Source organism: Oncorhynchus mykiss, chromosome 11 (assembly GCF_013265735.2).
Source record: "Oncorhynchus mykiss isolate Arlee chromosome 11, USDA_OmykA_1.1, whole genome shotgun sequence".
Taxonomy (NCBI): Eukaryota; Metazoa; Chordata; class Actinopteri; order Salmoniformes; family Salmonidae; genus Oncorhynchus; species Oncorhynchus mykiss.
In genome coordinates, this window is record NC_048575.1 from 36570435 (window position 1) to 36584993 (window position 14559).

Here is a 14559-nt window from a genome sequence, read left to right on the forward strand (position 1 = left end):
GTTGAGGATAAGACCTGTGCAACAGTCAGGAAGAATTTTGAACCATTGCTCTTTACCAAACTGTTTCAGTTCAGCATAATCTTTGGATGTCTGGTGTGAACTGCTCTCTTGAGGTCAGGACTCTGAGCCACTCCAGAAGGCGCATTTTCTTCTGTTGAAGCCATTCTGTTGTTGATTTACTTCTGTATATTGGGTCGTTGTCCTGCTGCATCACCCAAATTCTGTTGCGCTTCAATTGGCGGACATAGCCTAACACTCTCCTGCAAAATGTCTTGATAAACTTGGGAATTCATTTTTTCATCGACGTTAGCAAACTGTCCAGGCCCTGAGGCAGCAAAGCAGCCCCCAACCATGAAGCTTCCTCCACCATACTTTACAGTTGATGAGGTTTTGATGTTGGTGTGCTGTGCACTTTTTTTTTCTCCACACAGTGTTGTGTGTTCCTTCCAAACAACTCAACTGGAGTTTCATCTGTCCACAGAATATTTTGCCAGTAGCGCTGTGGAACATCCAGGTGCACTTTTGCAAACTTCAGTTTTTTTATATATTTTTTAATATATTTTTTTACAATGTTTTATTTTTTGGACAGCAGTGGCTTCTTCCGTGGTGTCCTCCCATGAACACCATTCTTGTTTAGTGTTTTATGTATCATAGACTCGTCAACAGAGATGTTAGTATGTTCCAGAGATTTCTGTAAGTCTTTAGCTGACACTCTAGGATTCTTCTTAACCTCATTAAGCGTGCTCTTGCAGTCATCTTTGCAGGACAGCCACTCCTAGGGAGAGTAGCAACAGTGCTCAACTTTCTCCATTTATAGACAATTTGTATTACCGTGGACTGATGAACATCAAGGCATTTAGAGATACTTTTGTAACCCTTTCCAGCCTTATGCAAGTCAACAATTCTTAATCTTAGGTCTTCTGAGGTCTCTTTTGTTCGAGGCATGGTTCACATCAGGTCATGCTTCTTGTGAATAGGAAACTCAAATTTTGTGAGTTAATTGTATTTTTGTTAACCTTTTTATTTAACTAGTCAAGTCAGTTAAGAACAAATTCTTATTTACAATGACGGCCTACCGAAAGGCAAAAGGCCTCCTGCGGGGACAGGAGCCTGGGATTAAAAATAAAAAATATGACAACACAACATGGTAGCATGAAGAGATTGAGAACTGTTCAGTTTGAGTGTTTTGTTGTAACTCGTTCCAGCCACTAGCTTCAGCGAACTGAAAAGAGGAGCGACTCAGGGATGTGTGTGCTTTGGGGACAGAATGAGACTGGCAGAACGGGTGTTGTTGGTGGAGGAAGAGTGCTGCAGTAGATATCTCAGATGGGGGGAGTGAGGCCTAAGAGGATTTTATAAATAAGCATCAACCAGTGGGTCTTGTGACGGGTATACAGAGATGACCAGTTTACAGAGGAGTATAGAGTGTAGTGATGTGTCCTATAAGGAGCATTGATGCCAAATCTGATGGCCGAATGGTAAAGAACATCTAGCCGCTTGAGAACACCCTTACCTGCCGATCTATAAATTGTCTCCGTAATCTAGCATGGGTAGGATGGTCATCTGGATCAGGGTTAGTTTGGCAGCTGGGGTGAAAGAGGAGTGATTTACAATAAAGGAAACCAAGTCTAGATTTAATAGGGAAAGTTGGCTATAACCAACATCTCCAATCTCGTCTCATTGATTGGACTCCAGGTTAGCTGACTCCTGACTCCAATTGAACTTTTGGAGAAGTCAATAGCCTAGGTGTTCACATACTTAAAGGATGTATTCAATATAGACAAGAGAGATACAATAATTTGTGTGTTATTAGTTGAAGCACACTATGTTTGCCTATTGTTGTGACTTAGATGAAGATCAGATCAAAGTTGGTGCAGAAATCCCAAAGGGTTCACATACTTTTTCTTGACACTTTATCTTATCGGCACCTATGTATCGTGAGGTCCCTGAAAATTCCCAGCCTTAGTGCTCTACACCTCTGCGTAATCTCTTTGAGCCTGAGACAACTTTAATGCTCTGATCTCTCTTCAGAGAGAGACCGCAACATCAGCAGTGTTCAGGCCCTCCAGCGAGCCCCCTTGTTCCCCAGTCCCCATGCCCTCAAAAGGAGATTGAACCTGGGGAGGCCAGCACCACAAAGTGTCCTGGCAGCCATCACATGCCTGAAGGTGTTTTGTTTAAACCTTTTTCATTAATTTACTCTACGGCGCAAGTGTGTCTGCAACGTTAAACAAGCAGGGGCCAACGTGTAAATATTTAGCCTTCCATGTTTGAGCGAGTTCAAAGGCGGCCTGTACAAGTGAATGAAAGACATTCTCTGGCTTCCCAGTAAACACCGCATTTTATCTAAGCTCAGATAACAGAGTCTGAAATGAATGGCCGTATCTGAGTGCTAACAGGAGAACAAAGCAAATTCCAGAGACCTGTAAACTGGAGAAGTAATTTGCTCCATAACTGCTGATGGCTTCGTTATGGCAGAGGAAGTAATTAATCAGTCTTTTGTGTTGCATGTTGAATAGAGCACACACACAGGACCAACCCCAGATTTAAACTAGAATCTACCAGATCACGGGTCCAACAGGTTTTTTGATGTGCAAATTGAGAAGGACTAAAATCACAAACACCCGTAGGAAGCATCTTATGTGCCTTGATGTCCTGCTCCTGTGGGCATTTAGACACAAGTAATAGCCTTCAGATGCTGCTGGGTGTGTTTCCACTGCCAGCTGAACATTCAGGTATTAGAAGTCATGACCCCAGTTGACCGTTAGGACTTCCTGACGTTAATCAGCTGGGGGTTCGAGAGCTCTACTGATCCCAAGTTGAAAGGTTAGGATGTCTTAATGAATCATCACGATCATTTGATGTGGATAAGCCTGTCTGGACCATTTAGAATATTATGATCTTTTGTCAAATGTTTTTTTAGTTTGACAACCTGGAGGTTCACATGCAAATCTAAGTAGAATACGTATTAGATCAATCAAAGTAGTTATGCTAAGCCACTTCTATTTACCGACTTCCCAATGGGAACAGACGTCTATTCCACGTTGGCACAACGTCATTTAATTTACATGACAACAACGTTGATTCAACCCTTGTGTGCCCAGTGGGTTGTCTCACTGCCTAGCCTGCACACTGAATATCAGCTCCTGCCCTGAGACAATATTATTTACTGCAACATAATTAATATCATGATGTACCAGAGTAGCATGGCCTGACTATCTGCTTTACAATCACAAAATGAGTAAAGATCAATCAGAAACACATTTTTATTATCTACAACAGCAGAAGGATCATTAACCGACCACCCGTTAATCATGACAAATGAACTGTGGGAAATGTTACAGCTGTCTAAGAACCATGAAACAGCTATGCATATCTAATCAACTTCAAAGACAGCGCAGGTTCCCACAGAAATATTCTCTAAAAGGGTTCTTGGAAAAGCTTGGACTTTGGAACGTGGAACCACCTGAGGTGAATTTTCCTAGCCTGTGAGGTTGTAAAACGAAACCGAGATGTTCAACTCAAGTAAACGCGGCAGATGGCCGTGAGTTCAAATGGATGATATCATCGAAGTGCACATAATTTTGTCATGTCTTGTGCCTCAGTGACAGTTGTGCTTCTCGCTAACATTATCTCATTCCAGAGGAAGTACAAATTAGAAAGAGAAACGGAAAGATTTCCTCCAGAATGACAATAGGGTTATTCATTTGTCAGGAAGCAAGCAGTCTCTTGTAGAATGCTAATGTAAGGCTGGCTGTCCGTTTATTTAATTTGCGTGGGACACATACTTAACTGGAAGTGGAGATGAAAGAAGCATGAGCTAGATGCCGAGAATATAGGATATAGCCTTTAGGCTGAACTGCAGAACAATTGGTCTTGTATAGGGGTGATTCCTCACCAAACTAGAAGGGTCCTTTAGAGGACGGGTTGTTGACATATATTTGACATTGGTATCTTAAAGCATAATTGAGAAATCATGAATTGAAGTTGGAATATTTGTGACATTCAGTCCTTACCCAGGTCTCTTAAGACTCCGTAATGTTTCATCTGTAGGTGCTACAAAGCAAAAGTTGGTGTTATCTGAAGCTTTACCGCTTGTCCGTAATGTGACTAGTATTTTCATTTCAATCACACATTTTTTACATACATTTATGAATATTGAAAAATATCCAAATGTATATTTTAAAACATACAAGTTGAATAAACTGAAAATCCAAATCACTATTTTTTTTGTTTGTTCTAGTTTTGTGAAGAATCCACATAACAGTAGTTGCCAGATCCTTGAATATTCCCCCTTTTCTACCACCAGAGTAAAGCCCTAAAATATACGATGGAAATCATATTAATCATGGTCCATAAATGTGCCAATGAAACATACATTCATACGACGAGTCTAATTGAGCGTAATAAAAGTTTCTATACGCTCAATCTCTTTAGAAGAAAAATCATTCTCCATTCATTCTAGATGTACACCTGTTGAGTGGAGTGGCTTTCCATCCTTCGCGTTTTCCATCCTGAATTTATAGCCTTCATCTGTAGAAACGACATTAAACTCCGTCTTCTATAGGACGTCCACAGCCGTTGCCTGGGATGTCCTCGCTGACTCCCCATGTTAAAGATATGGATTATCAACTCACTCCATTAAATCTGTCTAATTTGATGTTTTAAATTACTAAAATGTGAAATGTATCAGACACTCTTATCCAGAGCGACTTACAATGAGTGCATTCATCTTAAGATAGCTAGGGGAGACAACCACATATCACAGTCATAGTAAGTTTCCTTGGGGGTGCATTATGGTGGAGTTCTAGTCTACCACCCATTGGTGACTGTTGCATTTCACTGTTTGTGTCTTATGGTTGTGAGAGAAGAGAAGCTGCGATGATGATAATGGCTTAGATTCAAATTGCACCTTTCTACCAACTGAGGTAGGCTACTCAAAGCGCTTTACATAGTAAGGGGGAAACTCACCTCATACTCCACCACTATGTTGCACAACCACACAGGTGATGCACAGCAACCATTTTGTGCCAGAACACTGACCACAATTCAGCTAGCATGGTGGAGAGGTGAGGAGTGATATATGCCAATGAGGGATGATTAGGTGGCCATGATGAAAAGGGGGCTGGTTTGGAATTTAACCAGGGTTAACACCCCTACTCTTGCGATAAGTGCCATGGGATTTTCAATGACCACAAGAGTCAGGACACGTGCTTAACATCCCAGCCTAAAGACACACTCTACGCAGAGCAATGTCCTCTTCACTGCCCTGGGACATTGATCTTAAGACCAGAAGGAAGAGTGCCCCCTACTGGCCCTTCACCACTTCCAACAGCATAAATAGTACCTGCAAAACATTAGTCTCAACGTCAACAGTAAAGAGGCAACTCCGGCATGCTGGCCTTCTAGGCAGAGTTGCAAAGAAAAACCCATATCTCAGACTGGCCAATAAAAAGAAAAGATTAAGATGGGCAAAATAACACAGACCCTAGGCAGAGTTCCTCTGTCCAGAAGGCCAGCGTCCCGGAGTCGCCTGTTTACTGTTGACGTTGAGACTGGTGTTTTGCAGGTACTATTTAATGACTCTGCCAGTTGAGGACTTGTGACGCGTCTATTTCTCAAACTAGACACTAATGTACTTGTCCTCTTGCTCAGTTGTGCACCGGGGCCTCCTAGTCCTCTTTCTATTCTGGTTAGCGCCAGTTTGCGCTGTTCTGTGAAGAGAGTAGTACACATCGTTGTACCAGATCTTCAGTTTGTTGGCAATTTCTCACATAGTATAGACAACATTTTTCAGAACAAGAATAGACTGATGACTTTCAGAAGAAAGGTCTTTGTTTTGGGCCATTTTGAGCCTGTAATCGAACCCAGAAATACTGATGCTCCAGATACTCAACTAGTCTAAAGAAGGCCAGTTTTATTGCTGCTTTAATCAGAACAACAGTTTTCAGCTGTGCTAACATAATTGCAAAAGGGTTTTCTAATGATCATTAGCCTTTCTAAAATGATAAACTTGGATTTACTAACGCAACGTGCCATTGGAACACAGGAGTGATGGTTGGTGATTAAGGGCCTCTGTACGCCTATGTAGATGTCCATAGAAAGTCAGACATTTCCAGCTACAATAGTCATTTCCAACATTAACAATGTCTACACTATTTCTGATCAATTTGATGTTATTTTATTGGACAAAAAAAAACAAGGACATTTCTAAGTTACCATAAACTTTTGAAAGGTAGTGTACCTGAGCTGACAAGGTGAACTCCAGGGGTGGTGCTCCAAGAGTGGTGCTCCAGGGGTGGTGCCCTACTATGGCTGACCCTGTAAAACCACACACTGGATAGGTGCAGTGAAATGTATGTGACAATTAAACATATTATTTCATTTGTATTTATTTTTTACTACCATGCAACCTCTAGCTGTGCTGTAAGCTGTGTGGGCTTTGGCATCAGAAGAAGGACTCATGCTTTTACGAGGCCAGCAGCTGTGAGGGACAACATTAGGCACGCTAACTCATTGCACAGAGTGGCCTAAACACATTGGGCCAATTTATTCCTGGTATTATTGGCAGCAAATTCACATACCGTATACAGTCACAAGTCTTGTGACACGTTTGGTGAGAGATCTGAAGGGAAATAGCCCTGGCTGGTTATCTTATGGTTTTAGGAAGTCCTCATAAGGGGGTCGTATGACCTCATTCACCCTTCCAGCTCTCTCTCTTCTCTAGCTATACTGGAGCAGCTGTTGGCCAGCGCTTCAGTGGGTAATCCCTAGAACAGAGACTGCTAATGAACCCTGAGCTCTTTAGGAAGACCTGGCCCTGAACCCTCTAGAGGAAAAGCCACATCACATGGAGCCCGTTAAGTGAATTGGTTTACCTGCTGCCTCCGGGGGACTCCTGGTGGGCTCCAAGGGTTAAGGGGGGGGGGGTTGTGTGTGTCAATATGACAGATCCCAAAAACACATGGATGTTCTGTTCAATCTTTGGCTCATGTTGACTGATATTGTACCTCATGTGGTTTAGTGTCTATTCTGTTTACTGTGTATGTACTTAGGCGTTGCATGTTAAAAATAGTTGACTGAGTTGACCACAGTGGTTACTCAGTCTGTGAAGTACTCTAAGCCGTCATCGCACAGGTCAAACGTTTCACCTAACCTCACTCCAAGATCTCCGGAGCAGCCTGTTGGCATGGCGACTGGTGATGTTGACATGGATGTCAACATCACCAGTCGCCATGCCAACAGGCTGCTCCGTCCAGAAGCGTCTGCACCATCCGTGATCTAGTGCCCACCAGTCATCGACAACAAGCTCATTACTCAGTAGAGCAGATGAACACCCCGGAGATCGAACTCCTCCCCTCCGACACCCCCTCTACAGTCGCACATTCCATAGGTATCATGTTTCAGTGGAGATATGAAGCACTTGGCTGGAGTTTGACACATTCAGTATATTATCTCTTGGAGGAGGCTGACATGGCTTTCGGGGAACTAGTTGGATCCCTTCCTGCCCCACCCTCTGAGAGGAGACAAACCCAACTAGAGTGGGACCGGGAAATATTTTATTTGCATTATGACTAGTCCAATATAGTCCAATTTGTCACTCAGTATTGGAATTCTGACAACGTTTTATGACTGTAGGTACGCCTACATGTCATGGTTATCTTTCGTTAATCAGTGCATAATTACCCTGTCAGGCCTGATGGATTTACAGCAAGAGGATTTCCCAATATGTGTGGTGTGAAAAACTTGTGAAAGATAAGTGTGTTCTGTTAGTGAAGCCAGGAATGCTCCTTTGTTCTTCTCCATAAAGAATGTGTGGGCCGCAGCCAAAACGTTCCTCCTCTTGTGACCTACTGTAAACCGGGCCAGTGCTTTTAACACCATCGTTATCAGGTGACTAGTTTTTAACCCTTTACACTTGTGGGAATTGGCCTATATGGATAGGGCTAAATTTAAATGTTTCTTACAGAAGAAATATGAAATGCATGACAATGCAGTTTGGAGAGTATTGGGAAATTATTAGGCCAAAGGTGAGGACACAACAGTTCACCATACACAATAATGAATCCAAACATTAAGACTGTAGATTTTTTGTTGTTGCGCATTTTACATTTACTGTACTTTTCGCCGCATTTGTTGATAACAAAATCTGAAAATACTCTGGATACATTCAGTAACATGATAAGAATATTCTTGGAAAATGTGGGATAGGTGCAACATGAGTGAGCAGACTAACTGGTGTCTCCAAGTGGCCGCACACCTCTCCAAAATGTGCACAGTTCCTAAATAAGTAATTTCTAAGAGTATTCAACTACTGTATAAAGTGCTTTTTTTTTTAGCTCTCCTAGCTGTGCCATTGAGGAACTAGAGCAAGCACACTTGTAGTTGTTTTGTTTGGAACACAACCCTGCATCCCCGCCAAAAATGGTCCATTATGAATCCCAATCTGGGTCGGGTGGGCATCGTTTGAAGGCCTGTTCTATTGCGAGCATGACTAACTAAGTTATAAAACACGATGTTAGACTTTCGCAATGCAATTCAAGGGAACAGATCATTCTGGTGCTCATAGAAAGGAGTGCATTCATGTGCGTGTGCCGGACATTTTCTTCACAATAGACAAACAGGCTAATTCTGTTCAGAACAACCCAGGGTATGATGCCGTGTCATTTTGGAACTGTACATCAAACATAGTGAGTGATCATAAACGTTGACACTGTATTTGACATGAGTTTGATATGGTTATGTGAAGTGCACATTTGTACGGGTGTTTGGCTTGCTTGTATGACAGTGGTATTTCTTATAATCCTCAACGTCTCATCTTTCAAATACATTTACGCACATTTCCCTCACTCAGACAACAAAACATTTGCAGAAGTTTCCCAATTAGTGGGAGGGATTGGGGTGCTCAAATTCAGAACGTTTGTCAGTCAAAAACCATACAACGCTGTGAAGCGCAGAGCCAGAGCTCTGATGTCATGTATAGCATGTTATTGTACAGCCACTGTGTTCCAATTTAGGCATTTATCAGTGCCCAAATCTGCAATTTTCAACCTGTATACGGGTACGAGAGTAAAAGGTTAAACAACTAATTGACCTACGTCGGTTCAATCTGTGAGCGCAATGCACATTTTCTCTAGAGATAAATCCGATTAAGCCCGAACTGTGCAATGTAGTAGGGAGTTGTAGTTTCCAACAGATCAATATTCTACATACAGTACACTGAGAAAACCAAACATTAGGAACACCTTCCTAATATTGAGTTCCCCTGGTCGGTCTGTCATGGAAAGAGCAGGTGTTCGTAATGTTTTGTACACTCCGTGTATGTTTATCGCAGAAAACATGGTAATTAACTATGACCATAATCCATCGCTGCCTAGTTGTCCGGTCTGAGACCGAGAAGAGATAAAATAACAAACAATCGAGAGGGATAGAGGGCAGTTGCTTCATGAGGTATCTCAAAAAGTTCATGATCTACAGTGCCTTGCGAAAGTATTCGGCCCCCTTGAACTTTGCGACCTTTTGCCACATTTCAGGCTTCAAACATAAAGATATAAAACTGTATTTTTTTGTGAAGAATCAACAACAAGTGGGACACAATCATGAAGTAGAACGACATTTATTGGATATTTCAAACTTTTTTAACAAATCAAAAACTGAAAAATTGGGCGTGCAAAATAATTCAGCCCCTTTACTTTCAGTGCAGCAAACGCTCTCCATAAGTTCAGTGAGGATCTCTGAATGATCCAATGTTGACCTAAATGACTAATGATGATAAATACAATCCACCTGTGTGTAATCAAGTCTCCGTATAAATGCACCTGCACTGTGATAGTCTCAGAGGTCCGTCAAAAGCGCAGAGAGCATCATGAAGAACAAGGAACACACCAGGCAGGTCCGAGATACTGTTGTGAAGAAGTTTAAAGCCGGATTTGGATACAAAAAGATTTCCCAAGCGTTAAACATCCCAAGGAGCACTGTGCAAGCGATAATATTGAAATGGAAGGAGTATCAGACCACTGAAAATCTACCAAGACCTGGCCGTCCCTCTAAACTTTCAGCTCATACAAGGAGAAGACTGATCAGAGATGCAGCCAAGAGGCCCATGATCACTCTGGATGAACTGCAGAGATCTACAGCTGAGGTGGGAGACTCTGTCCATAGGACAACAATCAGTCGTATATTGCACAAATCTGGCCTTTATGGAAGAGTGGCAAGAAGAAAGCCATTTCTTAAAGATATCCATTAAAAGTGTCGTTTAAAGTTTGCCACAAGCCACCTGGGAGACACACCAAACATGTGGAAGAAGGTGCTCTGGTCAGATGAAACCAAAATGGAACTTTTTGGCAACAATGCAAAACGTTATGTTTGGCATAAAAGCAACACAGCTCATCACCCTGAACACACCATCCCCACTGTCAAACATGGTGGTGGCAGCATCATGGTTTGGGCCTGCTTTTCTTCAGCAGGGACAGGGAAGATGGTTAAAATTGATGGGAAGATGGATGGAGCCAAATACAGGACCATTCTGGAAGAAAACCTGATGGAGTCTGCAAAAGACCTGAGACTGGGACGGAGTTTTGTCTTCCAACAAGACAATGATCCAAAACATAAAGCAAAATCTACAATGGAATGGTTCAAAAATAAACATATCCAGGTGTTAGAATGGCCAAGTCAAAGTCCAGACCTGAATCCAATCGAGAATCTGTGGAAAGAACTGAAAACTGCTGTTCACAAATGCTCTCCATCCAACCTCACTGAGCTCGAGCTGTTTTGCAAGGAGGAATGGGAAAAAATGTCAGTCTCTCGATGTGCAAAACTGATAGACATACCCCAAGCGACTTACAGCTGTAATCGCAGCAAAAGGTGGCGCTACAAAGTATTAACTTAAGGGGGCTGAATAATTTTGCACGCCCAATTTTTCAGTTTTTGATTTGTTAAAAAAGTTTGAAATATCCAATAAATGTCGTTCCACTTCATGATTGTGTCCCACTTGTTGTTGATTCTTCACAAAAAAATACAGTTTTATATCTTTATGTTTGAAGCCTGAAATGTAGCAAAAGGTCGCAAAGTTCAAGGGGGCCGAATACTTTCGCAAGGCACTGTAAGATTGATAGCGATCATATGCCTTATTTACTTTGAAGAACTCCTAAAATCGTGACAGCTTAGGCAGCAGCTCTATAGACATGAGATATTTACTTGGAATTGAATAATAAATTCATCAAAAAGGCCTAAAACAAATGTAATATACATAACAACTGAAATATTATATTAAAGTAATGTGAATAAATGATTAAGTGAAAAGCAGTAATGGGACTTTTTTATTAATTGTTTTATTCTGTGTTACTGCATTCAACCCACATAATGCAGTGCATTATGAAAACTGATTGTTTTAATCAAACCGAACCCCAAAAGCACTACTCGCTCAGCACTACAGGTGACCTGCTTGAATAAACACCAAGTCAAATTGGGATTCCCCGTTCCCACTGAAGCATGGCATAGAAAAGGAAAGGCACACTGTCGGCAACCTCCTTTGATGCTTTAAACATTAATTAAGCAGTTATAATTTAACTTATTATACTTCCAGTCTGTGTGCATACAATATGTACAGTAGAGGTGCTTTTTATTTTACCAGGTAAGTTGACTGAACACATTCTCATTTACTTTGAAAATCCCATCTGAAAGACAGCACCCTACACAGGGCAATGTCCCCAATCACTGTCTTGGGATATTCTTTTTACACCAGAGGAAAGAGTGCCTCCTACTGGCCCTCCAGCACCACTTCCAGCAGAATCTAGTCTCCCATCCAGAACCAACCCTGCTTAGCTTCAGATGCAAGCCAGCAATAGGATGCAGGGTGGTATGCTGCTACAGTATGTGTATTTTGGGTCCATAGTCTCTTCCCTGGTGTGTGCTTGAGGTGTGCCAACAGTATTTTTCAGTGACAACACCTTTTCTGGTGGCCTTCTTCTGTTACACACAGTTGTTCGAAGCATGCTAGATAGACTAGATAATTAGCTATCTTCTGTAAACACACCCTGTAACATGGAGATATGACCGTGTGGGAACACTAACCCTATAAAGGTGTGTATCAATTTAACCTTTTTGTATTTTGGAAATGATTTCTCACTGATATTAAAGATAAGGTCCTTATGCTTCCAAAACCGTACCGCAAGCGATGTGTGTTAATGTTCAGACCGAGTGCTGGGGCTCTTTTAATAAAACTCCCCCATACAGAGGTTGCCTTCTTTGGAAAATGCCATAGTACTTTTTTTAAAATGTATTTTTTATTTTTACCCCTTTTTTTCTCCCCAATTTCGTGGTATCCAATTGTTGTAGTAGCTACTATCTTGTCTCATCGCTACAACTCCCGTACGGGCTCGGGAGAGACGAAGGTTGAAAGTCATGCGTCAACCCTTATTTGACACTATATATATTTATCTACATGGTATGTGCGTCGTTTAGCCAGGTCACTCATGGATACCACCCTGACAAAAATAGGGTGCCACCATCACATGAGTGGGGACCAAAGCTACAACCCCTCCCTTCACTCACACGCATTCCTTTCAATACTTTGTCACCCTCCTGAAATACAGTCAGACTGACGTGTGCTGGAGGTGCCATACTCTTACGACCAGTCAGCTGCCTAAGCAATCACACCCCTGAGGGAAGTGTATAGTGCTCTACATGCAGGACAATGGAGGCAATGAATATGTCCGTGGAAATGTCTTATGTGGAGGGAGTCTTGCTGTGTTCATTGAGCCTACTGGATATGGCTACTGTAGACTACTGTATATGGTACCTGTGGGGAGGGATGTACCTTCAAGTAACATTAGCATCCACCCCTAGAAACCAAAGACTTGCTGTTATATTGCACTCAACATTTGCAAAATTTCCCTAACCACTATGTGGATACTGAATCCTGATATTTTGATGTTCATATGTACTCTTTACATTTATTCCCAGTATATTGTGTGTTATAATCCCAACATTTTTATAGCATGGCAAAATAACTGAGAGAGGATCTTATACACAGAGAATGCGTGGTATGGATACCATTCTGCACAGTTGTCCTATTTCCTGAACAAATATCATCAAGAGGGCAAACAATGACCAATAACATTTTGTTTTCTTTGTTAGCAAACCTTGTTTCCCCATACCTGAGCTGCAAGCAACCAGTGGGTGTAACGTGAGAGGCTTTGAGGCATCCATTCTCACAGAGCTGTTAAACAATATTGAAAGAACGGTCTCGCCACTGTCAAGATATGACATGTTCTGCATAGGCATTCCGAAGCTGACGCTCCCTTCAGCTAGGCAACATTAGGTGGAGTGTGAAATGAGCTATTTAAAAGAACAGAATGCACATTCCAGTTGGTCTTCTTGTCTCCTCAATGCCTTGATTTTTGTCTCAACTCTTCTAGTCCCATGTATGCAAGAACACCCTTGTCATTGGATGACATCAGCACATTCTGAGTTGTGCTACATCGATATGAACACCCAGAGCTGTAGAGCTAAATGTTCTGGGCTAACCATTAGCATTCACTGTGGAGCAGACCTGTCAAAGGCTAATATGTTTGAACCGTCGCATGGATCATTATTGGTTTAGCAGTTAGGCTGTGCTGTGTCAATTTAACATCCTCTATTCATATTTTTTACAAAGCTGAGGCAACACTTGTGTGCCCCAAATGGCACCCTATTCCCTATGTAGTGCACTACTTTTGACCAGAGCCCCGTGGGCCATGATCAAAAGTAGTGCACTATGAAGTGAATAGGGCGCCAATTGGGATGCATTTTATAAGTGGGTGTGTGTACGCACTTTAGCCTGCATGTTTGGCCTACGAGTGGTTCTGCTTTAAGAGTTGTGATTTATAAATTAAGATGAAACTAGGGCCAAGTGTGAAAGACCCCAGACACTTCTTCTGGTAAACGGTTTCCCTTCAAAGAAGAGCAGCTTTTAACATGCACACTCATAAATCAGTAAGGAGGGTAATCATTTCACTCTTGGTAATGGCTCTCTGATGAGTTTCTTTTTCTCTGTGTTTTTAGGATGGCTGTTTGACGACCCTGCCCTTTCTGCTATACTCAGCTGTCAATCAACCAGGATCAGCAGATCTCTAATCAAGACATGGACCTGGATGCAAAGACTGAACAGGTGGAAACAGCACAAGGAGTTTGATCATGCTCAATAAGTGATTTTATGTTGTAATGTCTGTTCCTTATATTTTATCAATAGAGTCTGCTGTATGATAGGAAGCAAGCCATAGAACATGGTTTTAGAATGACCACTTCTTCCCTTTTTAAGTGTATCTATGAATAAAGACAAGTGAAATAACTCAGTTCTGAAGCTAATACAGACACACACACATACGTAACACAATTCCCCTCATTGACACACTGAGGTCAGTTCACTTCACACCTCCAGGTCAAGACAGGGATTGAGGGACATCCTTAGGGAATATTTAAACAGTGGTCATCACCTTTCCTTCCTCTCCTGCCACTCAGTTGACAACTAGTTGCTTATTGGCTTTGTAACTGGGGCTCGTATTCGTAAAGATCCTAGAT

The 14559-nt window shown here is 41.9% G+C and overlaps 1 long non-coding RNA gene across 1 annotated transcript in view; it reads left to right on the top strand.

The window, feature by feature from the left end:
• LOC110536619 overlaps positions 1 to 14329 on the top strand; it is a 39366-nt gene extending 25037 nt beyond the window's left edge. Inside the window, exon 2 of the long non-coding RNA XR_002475488.2 lies at positions 14044 to 14329. This is a non-coding gene — a long non-coding RNA (uncharacterized LOC110536619). The remainder of the gene's footprint in view (positions 1 to 14043) is intronic.
• The last annotated feature ends 230 nt before the right edge of the window (positions 14330 to 14559 follow it).